Here is a 12,256-nt window from a genome sequence, read left to right on the forward strand (position 1 = left end):
AACAAGTTAACCCAGTCAGGGAAAATAAATTCATGCACTGGTCATTCCCAAAGACGTATATGTAATTCTGCACCACTGGTACAACAGCTATTAGTTTTCTATAGTCATAGTTGCTTTCATTAAAGTTCTTGCCTCTTTCAAAGTTATTTTTCTTTACAATGCTTTAGTCATTATATAAATTGCTCTTCTTCTTCTGGTCACCTAACAATGCATTAGTTCATAAAAAATTTCCAGGGCATTTCTGAAATTAACCTCTTTTTAGAGTGCAATAATATTCTATGAAATTCATATAGAAGATGAATTCAGTCATTCCTTATGTGGTGAGCATCCTATTAGGTTCTGACGCTTTGCTACAATTATGCTCTTGAATCTTTGTGATATGTTGCTATAATCTCCTTGATAAACTTTCATTTAATTATTTTTGTCGATATTCATGAGAAATATCTATGTTAACTTCTTTCTGTGTTTTGACTATTCCTAGATTTTGATCTCTTCTTGTTGAATTGTTTGGTAATAAAAGAAAGGATTAATGTTATCTATTTTATATCCAGCTTTTGAATGGATTTCATTCAATTCAATTTTAATTGACTAGGATTCCTTCAATAAAATTTCATCTACAAAAAGCAATAAAATGATTGCCATATTAACTGTGTTCGTTCTCTTCATTTATTTTTTCAATATTTTTACTTTCTTCTATTATCTCCTGTTTATCTTGTATGTAGCTTGTTTTGTATATATTTGTTTACATATCATTTACTCCATTAGAGTGTAAATTCCTTGAACACAGGAATTATCTTTCACCTCTATTTGTACTCCCAGCACTTAGCATGTTGCCTGATACATAGTAGGCACTTAATTTATTTAACTGATTATATCCTTTAATATTGTGAGTACTAAGATTGGAAGATCTATAACCAATAATAATGGTGCAAATAAACAAACTTGTCTTACCCATGATTCTTGTAGCTTCTAGCATTTCTGCATTATAGATAATGCTAGCTTGTGCTTTTAGATAGATGCTATTTATCCCATTGATTTTTAATGTATGTAGCAGAAATTGGCATGGCATTTTGTCAAAAGTTTGTTTCTATATTTCTTGATCAAATAATGTAATTTTTATTGTTTTCATTATTAATATTGCCTAGAATGTTTATATTTTCCTTACTGTTGTTCCATCCTAGTATTTTTAATATAAATCCAACCAGGCCACAGTATATGATGATTTTAATATGTTTCTATAGCCTTGTAACTAGTATGATATTCATTATTTTTGTGTTGATATTAAGGATCTGGGTCTATAATTTTCTTCTTTGCTTTGTTTCTCAAAGGTTTAGTTATCAAGTATATGTTTAAATCACAGAAGAATTTTTTAGGATATCATATTTTTAAGCAATTTTTTGTAATATTAGAGTTTTTCTGTGAATGGTTGGTAGAGTTCAGTTGTAGATCTACCTGGAGATTGTGGAGGTGGTGGGAGTTAATTTATAGTTTGTTCAGTTTATTTTTCTAAGATTAGTTTATTTATATACTCTATTTCTTGCTTATTCTATATACCACACACATACATATATGTATATATAATATATATTACATATATATTATATATACATATATACATTTAAAATGCATCCATTCCACCTAAATAATCAACTTTTTAGCATTGATAAACTCTGATAATTTCTTTTATTTTATATTTATTTATTGTGAATAGTCTTTTTAATTTTTGACACTGGTAACTTGATTGTCATTCTTTTTCAAAAAATCAGAATAGCTAGCAATTTCTATTTTTAAAAGGTTTTTTTATAGGTCTTATTCTGAAAATCATTTTCATGTTAGTTTTTATGTTTAATTTGGGGGGATTTTTTATTTGTTGTTTTTTTTTAACAGTATGACCAGTTCAGTTGATTGGTCCTTTCTTCCTTCTACTAATAAAAGTATATAGTGATATGAATTTTTACCCTAAGGACTGCTTTTGCTGCATTCCAAAAGTTTTGGTATATTGTCTCACTGCTGTCATTTTATTTGATAAAATTATGCATTGTTTCTATTATTTATTTTTAGACTCATCAATTCTTTGAGAATAAATTAATCTGCATGTATAATTTGAAAATCTATCCCATCCATTAATAGGCACATATGACCAGCTTAAGTCACATGGAAGCCTGAGTAATATCAATCATCACATGGAACAGGAAGAGGTAGAGCATGGAACAAGAAGAGGCAGAGCTAGAACAGAGATGAGAGGAAATTGGTCAGAGCAGTCAGAAATGAGGGAGAGAGAGGAGGCACACTGCTAGACTCATGAGTGTTTTTTGTTTGTGGAATGGCCCTAGCATGGGGAAGGCTTAGGGATGATGTTGTTCTCTGCATTGTGATTGTGTATGGATTTTTTTGTTACATGATGGATTTGGCTTTCTGGTGTCTGAATAAATGTTTTGGTTCTGTCCTCCCAGTGGAGAGTCTATTGCATTTCATGATGCAGAATTGTGCTGGGATATTCATGGTCGACCATAGGCACTATGAATATCATGTTGGTGCTACAGGCTAGTAAGGTATTTCTCCTTTTTTTATTAGCTTATGTGATTTTTTTTTGTTCTAGTACACCATAATGTTTTTTGTAAAGGTACCATGAGCAACTGAGAAACACGCACATAGGAACACACACACACACACACACACACACACACACACACACACATTTTTTTCATATTTCCATTCTGTAATTGCTAGAGTTCTAGGATACCTAACTTTTCTAAAATTGGATTCAGGTCCTTGTTTATCTTTTTATTAGATTTGTTCAAGTCCAAGAGCAATATATTGAAGTCCCTAAATATGCTCTCAATTTCTCCCTGTAATTCAATTAATCTTTCCTTTACATCCATAGCAGCTATGTACTTTGGTCCATATATCTTAAGCAACAATATTATTTCACTGTCTATGATGACTTTGAACTCAAAGTAAACTCCCTCTTTTTCGCTTTTCATTGCCTTCATTGAGAACATTATTATTATCCCTGCTTTTAAAAAAAATACCTAGATCATAATAAATTCTGATGGAGTTTAATAAATTTTAATTATGTACAAGTTTTTTTTCTAGTGTATTTCATATAAATAAACTTTTTTTTTTAAATTTGAGTTTCTAATCCATTCTTCTATTACCCTTCATTTTATGGGTGAGTTCATCTCATTCATATTCATAGTTATGACTATGAATCATAATACTTCTCTGCATCATATCTTCTTGTATAGTCAGTCCTGATTAGTGTGAATAATGAATCCTATGAAGTAGTCACATGTATTAAAATTCACACTATTCAAAGTTATAATTATGTAAAATACAGTAGATTGTTCCAGCTCATTGGATATATGCAACACCAATTCAAATAATGTGACCACTTTAGGGAATTCATTACTCATAGTAATTGGAATGCAGCTGTACATTTCCCCTTGTTTGCTCTCCATTCGAAAGGAAGAGGATGGTGAAAACAAGGGACTTTTCTTAGCACTAGTGATGTGTAATTGAAGGGACTTTTTCCCCCACAAGACTTCTCCTTCTGTCTTATTTTTGCCCAGAACCAGATCATTGGCATTACCTTTATTTTTCTCTTCTTATGACCTGTCCTCTGAAGCTGAAGATTATTTTGCTTGAAACTATTTCCCCTCTGATTCTCCCATTCCTTTTTAAGTCTCATTTTCCCAGTCTTCATTTATACCTATTTCTCTGTTAAGTGTAATGCTTTCTCCAAATTATTTTGTGTAAATTGTATGCATTGATCCAGTTCAGATAAGAATGGGATTCATGTCATATCCCCTCTGTAAAATTCTTCCTTCATTTGTGTATACTTTTCTCGCACGATCCAATTTTGAAGTACATCAAATTGGACTACATTCTTCCTCATTTTTCCTAAATGTATCCTTTTTTCAATTCTTTTTGGAATTAGGGAATATGTGTTCAAATTATGATTGTCACTTCTCTCTTTTAAGATCATAAAACAAATCAACAAAAACCCATCCCTAGTTCTTCTGTTTTTCTTATTGAATTCCTTCTATACCTCTTGAACACATTAGGATCTTGAAGGGACACATGCTTCTTCTCCCCCTATGAGGATATATCTACTTCATATCATTTAGCTTCATCATATCGATCAAGTGCATTTACATGGCTACATTTCTCTTGACTCTACATTTGTAATTCAAAGCTTCTACTCATCTCTGTTCTTTCCATTCATCATTCCTTTGACAGCAACAAGATCAAATCAGTCAATACTTAAATTAACTCTGACTTCATCAGAAAGACAAATACTAAAGTTGAAGATTAAATATTTTGGCCATGTAATGAGAAGACAGGACTCACTGGAAGAGATTCTGATGCTGGAAAAGATTAAAAGTAAGAGAAGAAGGAAGTGGCAGGTGATAAGATAGATGGTGTCATGGAAGCAATGAACATGAACTTGGACAGACTTGGACAATAGATGGGCTTGGTGTGCTATGATCCATGGGGTTATGAAGAGTTAGACATGATAAAACAACATATTTTTAAAGGTTCATTGTTCCTCTGTAGGATGTACCTTAAATTTTGTCATTTTTATTTGCAAGTCTTTCTTTTTTGACCTTTTACAATACTACATTCTAAGATTTTTCTCTAATTATAGTAGTAATTACCACATTTTGTGGAATACTGACTATGAATGCTTTGCTTTTGAATTTTCTTCTGGTTTCTTACAATGTTTTTCTTTGACATAAAAGCTTTGGATTATGGCAACAGTACTCCTGGCAATTTTCATTTGGAAGGGTTCTTTCAGGAGGTAATCAGTGGGTTCTTTTTTCTTCTTTTCTTTTGGTTCAAGTAAAAATATTGTTCAATTATAATTTCTTGAAATGGTGTATTTTTTAAAAAATTTTTGATGATTTTTAAAGCATATCTCCTTGACCAGTTCTCCAAGTCAGTTGTTTTTGAAAGTAGATATCTTACATTTTCATCCATCATTTTCAATTTTTTTTCTGATATTTATTACTCTTTCTTAGAGTCACTGATTTCTCTTTGGTCAATTCTAAGTCTCTGGGAACCCAATATTTGGGCAAGATTTACCACATTCTTTACTATGCCAGTTTTCTTCTTTCTTTTCTTTCCTCTAGAGTTTTTATTTCATTTTTAAATCTCTTTCTTAATTTCTTCTAGGTATTCATACAGACCTTTTTAGATTTCCTTTTACACTATTTTAATTTTCATGGAATTCAATTCTTGGGGAAAGTTTTCTACCTCCTATCCTAAGCCACTTATTAGCCTTATAGTTTACTAATCCTGTGGTCTTTCATTTATATTTCCCTTCTTTCCTATTGCTTCATTTCTTCTTGATATTTTTGTAATTCTTATGGTCAAGTCACTTTTTCCCTCTTAAGTTCTTGCAGTTGTGAGCTGGCTCATTTCTTCCAGGTTTACCTCCAGTCAGTTCTCTGTCCAGAGTATTTCTTTATAGCATTTGCTTTTTTCTGTTTACTCATATGCTTCTTGTCAGGTTTTTGATTTGAGTTTTTATACCAAAATCAGTTTCCATCCCTCTTAGATTTTTGGATGGAGTATTCAGTCCCTACTTGTCCCTAAACTCAATTTCAAGGTCTCATGCCATTGACTTCCCTTCTGTAAATATGTCTACATTCATATCATGGTGGGGCTTTAGTACCCCTGCTCAGTGTTTGGTACTTAGCAGTCTCCATTTAGGGATATGCATTAGATTTCCATGCTCCATTGTGGCCTCTTTGTTATAGGTGATATAGGCAAGGTTCTGCCTTACCACTTAAGGGCTTCCTAGTTTGTTTGCTGCTATAGCCTTTTGTAGTAAAGGTCTTGTGGTTTCTGTCCTAATTCCTCTTCCATATGATAACCCTTCTTTCTAGGGGTTTCTATGGGTTTCCGTCCCACCAGGGTATCCCTTGTCCCTGTGTTGTTATGGATTTCAGAATTCTTTACCTGGGCTCATTTGGACTTTCCAAAATCTTCCAGTGCTTAGTGCTTTTGCCTATCTTTTATAAAGTTCTAGCCTAGCTGAAGTAACATATGATGTTGCTCTTCAGATTTCTTGATCATTATTCCATCTGATTTGGTGCTTTTTCCCCATCATTATTGGAACATATTTGAGAGAGCTGAGCTACTCTACTAACTTTCATACCACCACCTTAGCCCAAAGTTCCTTCCACTATTTGTTGTGTTCTAAGGGAAAAAAAAAATCATTGAACTCAACAAGACAAATGTTTAGGAAATTCTATGTACAAGATACTAGGGTTGGTGCTAGATCTATAAAGGCAATAACTAAATCTTTGCCATCAAAGAGTTTATATTCTACTGGTGTGATCCCACATGCATATCAGTAAATAAATATAAAGTATATAGAAAAGAGTAGATAAAATTACTAGACAAAATAAATTAAGTAGAACTGCTACAAATTTATAAGAACAAGTGTCATTCTCTAACGGATAATTGGTCAAGGAATATAAACAGGCAGTTTTCAAGAGAATAAGCACAATTTATAATACCTGCTTTCAAAGTATTCAAAATCATTAATAATGGGAGAAATGCAAGTTAAAACAATTATTAGGTAACATCTTGCACTCAGAAATTGGCAAATATGATAAAAGATGACAAAATTCAATGTTGTTGAGAATTCAGGAGAACAGCCATACACTTCACTGTACTTGAAATTGCTTTGACTATTTTGTAAAGCAATAGTGGTATGTATAATAAATACTACCAAAAATGTATAGCCTTTGACTCAGATATCATGTTTTTGTTTTCTAATCTGAGCAGGGTAGTAATGGGATAAAAGGAGTCTTCTGCACAAAAAAATATATACATTTCTGGTGGCTGTTGGTAATAGCCAAAATATCAAAAACAAACTATGTACCCTACCGTTGAGGAATGAATAAGCTCTACCACATGCATATAGACTCACATCATTGAAAGAGATCTCATAGTCCATGTAATCTCTCACATAGAAAACTAGAATTACTAAAACATTCCAAAAGTCAGGCATGAAGCTCATGTTTAAAGGCTGCTACTGAGGGGAATCTAACTATACCCAAAGCAGCCAATTCTACTTTGGAGTATTTCTAATTATTAGGAAGTGTTTCCTTAGAGCAAGTTTGGTTCTTTGTAGCTTCTACTTGCTGCCTTTTGGCATACAAGTAGAACAAGCCTAATTACTCTTCCATATGACAACCCTCCAAATACTACAAGAGGGTTCACATATCTTGGGGAGAGAGGAGCTAAGTATTCTTTTTATCCAGGCTAAACATTCAGTCCCTTCAATGAATCATATGGCATAAACGCACTGCCTTTAATGTTTATCTTGCTGTAAGGAATGAGAAATATAAGAAATACATAAAGACAAAAGTTATGAAATGAAAAGAGTAAAATACAATCATAACCAAAAGAACAATATACATAATGAGTTCAGGTATTTCAAAGGAATCCGTGCCAAACAGTTGTAAAACAAGGAGTAAATGCAATGCACCACAGTGATAAAACCTTATTAAAGCACACATTTTTTTAAAAAATTCAATGCAAACAACAGAAAGGCAAAAGTGTATATGTGGTTATTTGGTTCTTTTTCAGTCAAAACATTTAAAAGTATTGCTCTTAATTGTGCATGGAGACTAGATTTGTGTGTGTTCTTGTTTCTTTTGCTTATGTTATCATTAATATTGCTGGGGGGAACTAAGCAAATATTTTAAAAATCATTTTAAAAAAGGAATATAAGGATTCTGAAAGATAGACCTAAAGAAGCAGTGCATGTAGGTGACCAACACATTCACTCTTCCGCCCATTTTCATCCAACCTGCCTAATAGCAGCCTTTATTTCTTCCCTTTTCATAGTCAGTTTCATTCTGAAAAGGGGGACTTTACCAACACTCTCTCTAAAGGGGAAGTACAAATAAAGTAGTTGTCTTTGTTATTTGTAGATGCTGAATATTTAACGGAAATAGTTTAAAAGCATATAATAAACTTACCAGGGTCCAAACCAAACACAGTCTGTTGAGTTTTAAAATAATAGGTGATGTTGCTATCTTCATCTCGATCTGTAGCTTTAGCTCTTGCTATAATATCTCCAACAGATTTCTTCTCAGTCACATTAATGGAATTGAAAGGAAATGATCTAAACCAAAGAAAATCATTTGCTAGTGAATGAAAAATGTTGAGGATGCAAGTTCAGGCACACACATTTGCCAAGTTATAGAGGTCTGCAAAACCTCATTGAGATTTGTGATGATACCACCCTCTTTTTTCTGGTATTTAAACTTCTTCAAAAACTATTCAACTGCTTGAGAAAATCCATCTGTGTTACAAGGTTACATTATTTTTTGTAGGTGCATTAACTCTTCCAAACCATTTAGTCTCTGGCTATGTTAACATGACATCAAATAGCTAGATGAAAATGCAAAATGCCAGTGAAATATTCAAGTAGTTTGTCTGAATAGGAGATATGTTTGTATACACACACACACACACACACACACACACACACACACTTAAAAAACACAGAGGTTTGCACGTCTTAAAGCAGTATATAAATATGTTCTTAACATTATTACAAAACAAACTTTTATTTTTTGGAACATTCAACAATTCAATCTGTTTTCAACAATTCAGTTTTCATCTGGATTTCTGGCATCATATTAGACATATCCAAATGAACAATTTATGAGAGTAAACTGTTAGTGCAATTTTTCCCTCTTAAAATGCCCTGTCTGTCCTCTCCATCTATGCAAACCTTTCTCATTCTTCGATGCTCTGATCGAGATCAGTTTCTTCAAGGCAACCTCGTTGACTACTACCACCCACAATGATTACTCTAGAAACTTATAACTTTTATTGTAGGTATCACTAATTCACCACACTGCTACAGCTCATGTATTGTTGACTTGCATAAAATTTGGAGACGCAAAGTAATTTAATGAACAGAGGATTAACCTCAGAGTCAAGAAGACCTTAGATCTAGTCCTGTTTCTAAAACATAACAGTTATGCGACCATTGTGGTCATTTAACTTTTTATTGCCTTGGGCAATTCACACAAGATTCAACAAAACTACAGCTTGTTTAGCCCTTCAAATATTTTATGGCTGAGAGCTAAGAATGATTTTTAATTTAAAAATTAAAAAAAAGTTACCAGATCTATGTTCGAAGACCAAGTTATTAATAAACTGTCATTATGCAATGGTGAAGGGAATATCACATAGGAAGTCTAATGATAGCACAAACCTAGAAATCATATAAACATACCATAGACACACAAACATGTAATTTAACTCATTTTTATTTAACTTTTCATGTGGGTAGACCTGCTATTCTTGAGTAGAGAATACCTTATAGTTATACTGTGTTATTTTTTTATTTCCCGAGGTACTCAGCACAATTTAAGTATCCAAAAATATTTATTGAATTAATACAGACATATATTCTGAAAAGTTCACAGAATCATAGATTCAGAACTAGAAGGATCTTTGGACATTAATGAGATCAGCACCTTCTTTTAACAAATGAGAAAACTGAGGAACAGAGAGGATAGGTGGAACCTGAATGCAGGTCTTCCTGATTCTAGGCCCAGAACTCTCTCCACTATACTCTGATCCCTCTGTCATTTCTGAAACCACCCTAAAGGTATACTAGTTCAGAACTCCACAGCCAAAGTGAAGTACTGTGTTGTTATAATAACTGCTTAATTGATCCAATCTTTTCTTTCTTCTGGAATTTAGGAGTATGGTCTGGGTTACCTGAGGCAAATTACTTAAACTTTCTAAATTTTCCTTTTATTATCCTCAATCCAAAAAATCTTCCATTTGCTTTCAACTCCTTTTAAGAAGCAATAATTATATGTCTACTATGTTCCTTTTGGTGCAAAAAATATAGACAAAAACGAAAGCAGTTGCTTCCCTCAAGAATTTTGCATTCCATTGGACAATGGAGATGTGACCTGGATGACCACCAATAAGAAATTTCTTCTTTCCATGAATATATTTATATCACAATAACATATTATAATAACTATTTTAGTAATCTGTTAATAATGTTGAAATATGATCATTAATTCAATCTTATATAAATTAATAAAATAGATAAATTAAAAGGAAGTTGATGTTCTTACTCAAATTGGGGCTTCTCATCATTTACGTTTCTGATAGTGATGGTTAGTGTTCCTTGGCAGAACAGACCTGTCGTGTCTGTTGCCCTTAGTGAAAGCTGGAATACCTGTTTTTAAAAAAAATGAAAACTCTTTAGGAAAAACTGGTAACGTATGAATTTGTTAAGGCTTTTTCATCTCTCAGGAATCAGTTGGGTCACAATTTCTTCAGCTGCCTTTTCAGTCAGCTCTGCCCTTTTGCACTTTTGGACAGTTGAAAGAAATACAACCATTCTCTTCTAAATGTAGTTAACTCAGTTAGTTATAAATTTCAGACTCACCTAATTTGATACACCATTAAATTTCACTCAAAGATCTGTATGCTTTGGCAGTATGCCCTGAAAAGAGATGAAACTGGACAAGAAGGGGAATGAATTCCAGATTCAGTCATAAACTCAAACTAGTCTGTGTTCAAACGATTGGCAAAGCAGAATGGTTGATGTCAACTGCCACAAAAAGGCCAGGTTTATGAGGAGACAGAACAGGTGGTCACCTATGTGATATGATTTGAGAAGTTCTAAGAAGTTCCTCTCTCCCTTAATAATATCTTCACCATTAGCCTATTGCAATCCTCAAAATTCTAAGGATTGTAGGATCATTTCCTTGCATTAGAAAGGATTCCTTCCAATGTGTTCTTTTCTGAAGTGCAAATTCAGAAAAAGTAGCATACTGAGAAAGTCTCACCTTAAGGTAAATTAGTGTATGAGTTATTTTTTTTCCCTTGAAAAGTAAACCAAAATCATTATTTTCTTTTCACAAAATAAAACATGGATTCTTTTCCTTTCACTGCCAAAATCTCTAATTCCTAGATTGAAAAATCTAAATCAGTTACTTCCATTTTTTTGTCCATTCATTCTCTTACTCTAGTGTACTCTAGCTTCTGAACACTAAAGAAATTGCTTTCTTAAATATTACCAATGATCTTATTGGCCAGATTCAAAATTCTCTGCAACAAAACATTAAAGACCACTAATGAATTGATCTTCTCTGAATATTCTTATTCAATTACTGAGCTCATCTGTTATGAGAGCTATACATAGCACTACTGTGCAGATAACTCTCAAATATCTAACTTCAACACTGTTCTTTCAGCAGTACTCAAGTCCCATATTTTCAATTGCTTATAGTAAGACTTTTTAAGTTTAGATGTCTTGCCATCATCCCAAAATTAACATGAATGAACTAAATCCAGTATGTGTCTACAAAAGCAGTTCTCTGCCTTTTCCTCTAAATGAGGAAATGTTTCATCCCTTGAGACATAGGAAGAATTGGAGAAAGACTACCAGATAAATGCAGTTTTAAACAATCTATATCACCTGTAGCAATATGAACTAATACCCCAGTTTCTTGTCATTTACAACAGAAGCATAGTCTAGAGACCTCTCTACCTAGAGATATGTACTATTTAAGGAACACAAATGAGACTTATCTGCTTTGTGCTAATAGTGAATGGGATGGTACAGAAACTCAAAAAACAGGCTGTTAGTGGGAGTAGGGAGGCAGAAGGCAATCAAAGTCAATGAAAAGGAAAATACCAGTTTTGCAACCACTTCCACAAACATCCAGGCAGCAAAGGATCAGGGCTCTTACTCTACAATAATCCCTTTTGGTTGAAAAATTCTGAAAATTGTAATAATTAATATCACTATCTTGGAAGATGGCTCGATACAATCACCCGCATCAGACTCCTAGTTTGTTCCTATAGGCTAAAGGACAGCAACTGAGGAAAACAAGTTCTAGTTGTGCTCCCTGTGTGCTCCTTGTTCCTCTTCTACCACATGTTTTATTGTCCTTACATTCTCTTACTTAATTTTTTTTAAATAATAGTATGATCCTGACAACTAACTAAATCTTGTCTGAGGACTTGCTTAATTAATAGAATGATTCATCATCACTAATACAGCTACTAAGTTATGAAATTTTTGGCACTGGCAATTCAAAAATCAAAGGGAAAAACATAATGGCCCTCAATATTATGATTCCCCAGTGATCATGATAGAGTAATGGAAAGAGGGGCAGAATGTCATAAGAAGTATACAGTCTTGGGACAATCTATAAACTTTAACTTTTCATAGTCTAAATAT

The sequence above is a fragment of the Notamacropus eugenii genome, chromosome 3 (genome assembly GCF_028372415.1).
Source record: "Notamacropus eugenii isolate mMacEug1 chromosome 3, mMacEug1.pri_v2, whole genome shotgun sequence".
Taxonomy (NCBI): domain Eukaryota; kingdom Metazoa; phylum Chordata; class Mammalia; order Diprotodontia; family Macropodidae; genus Notamacropus; species Notamacropus eugenii.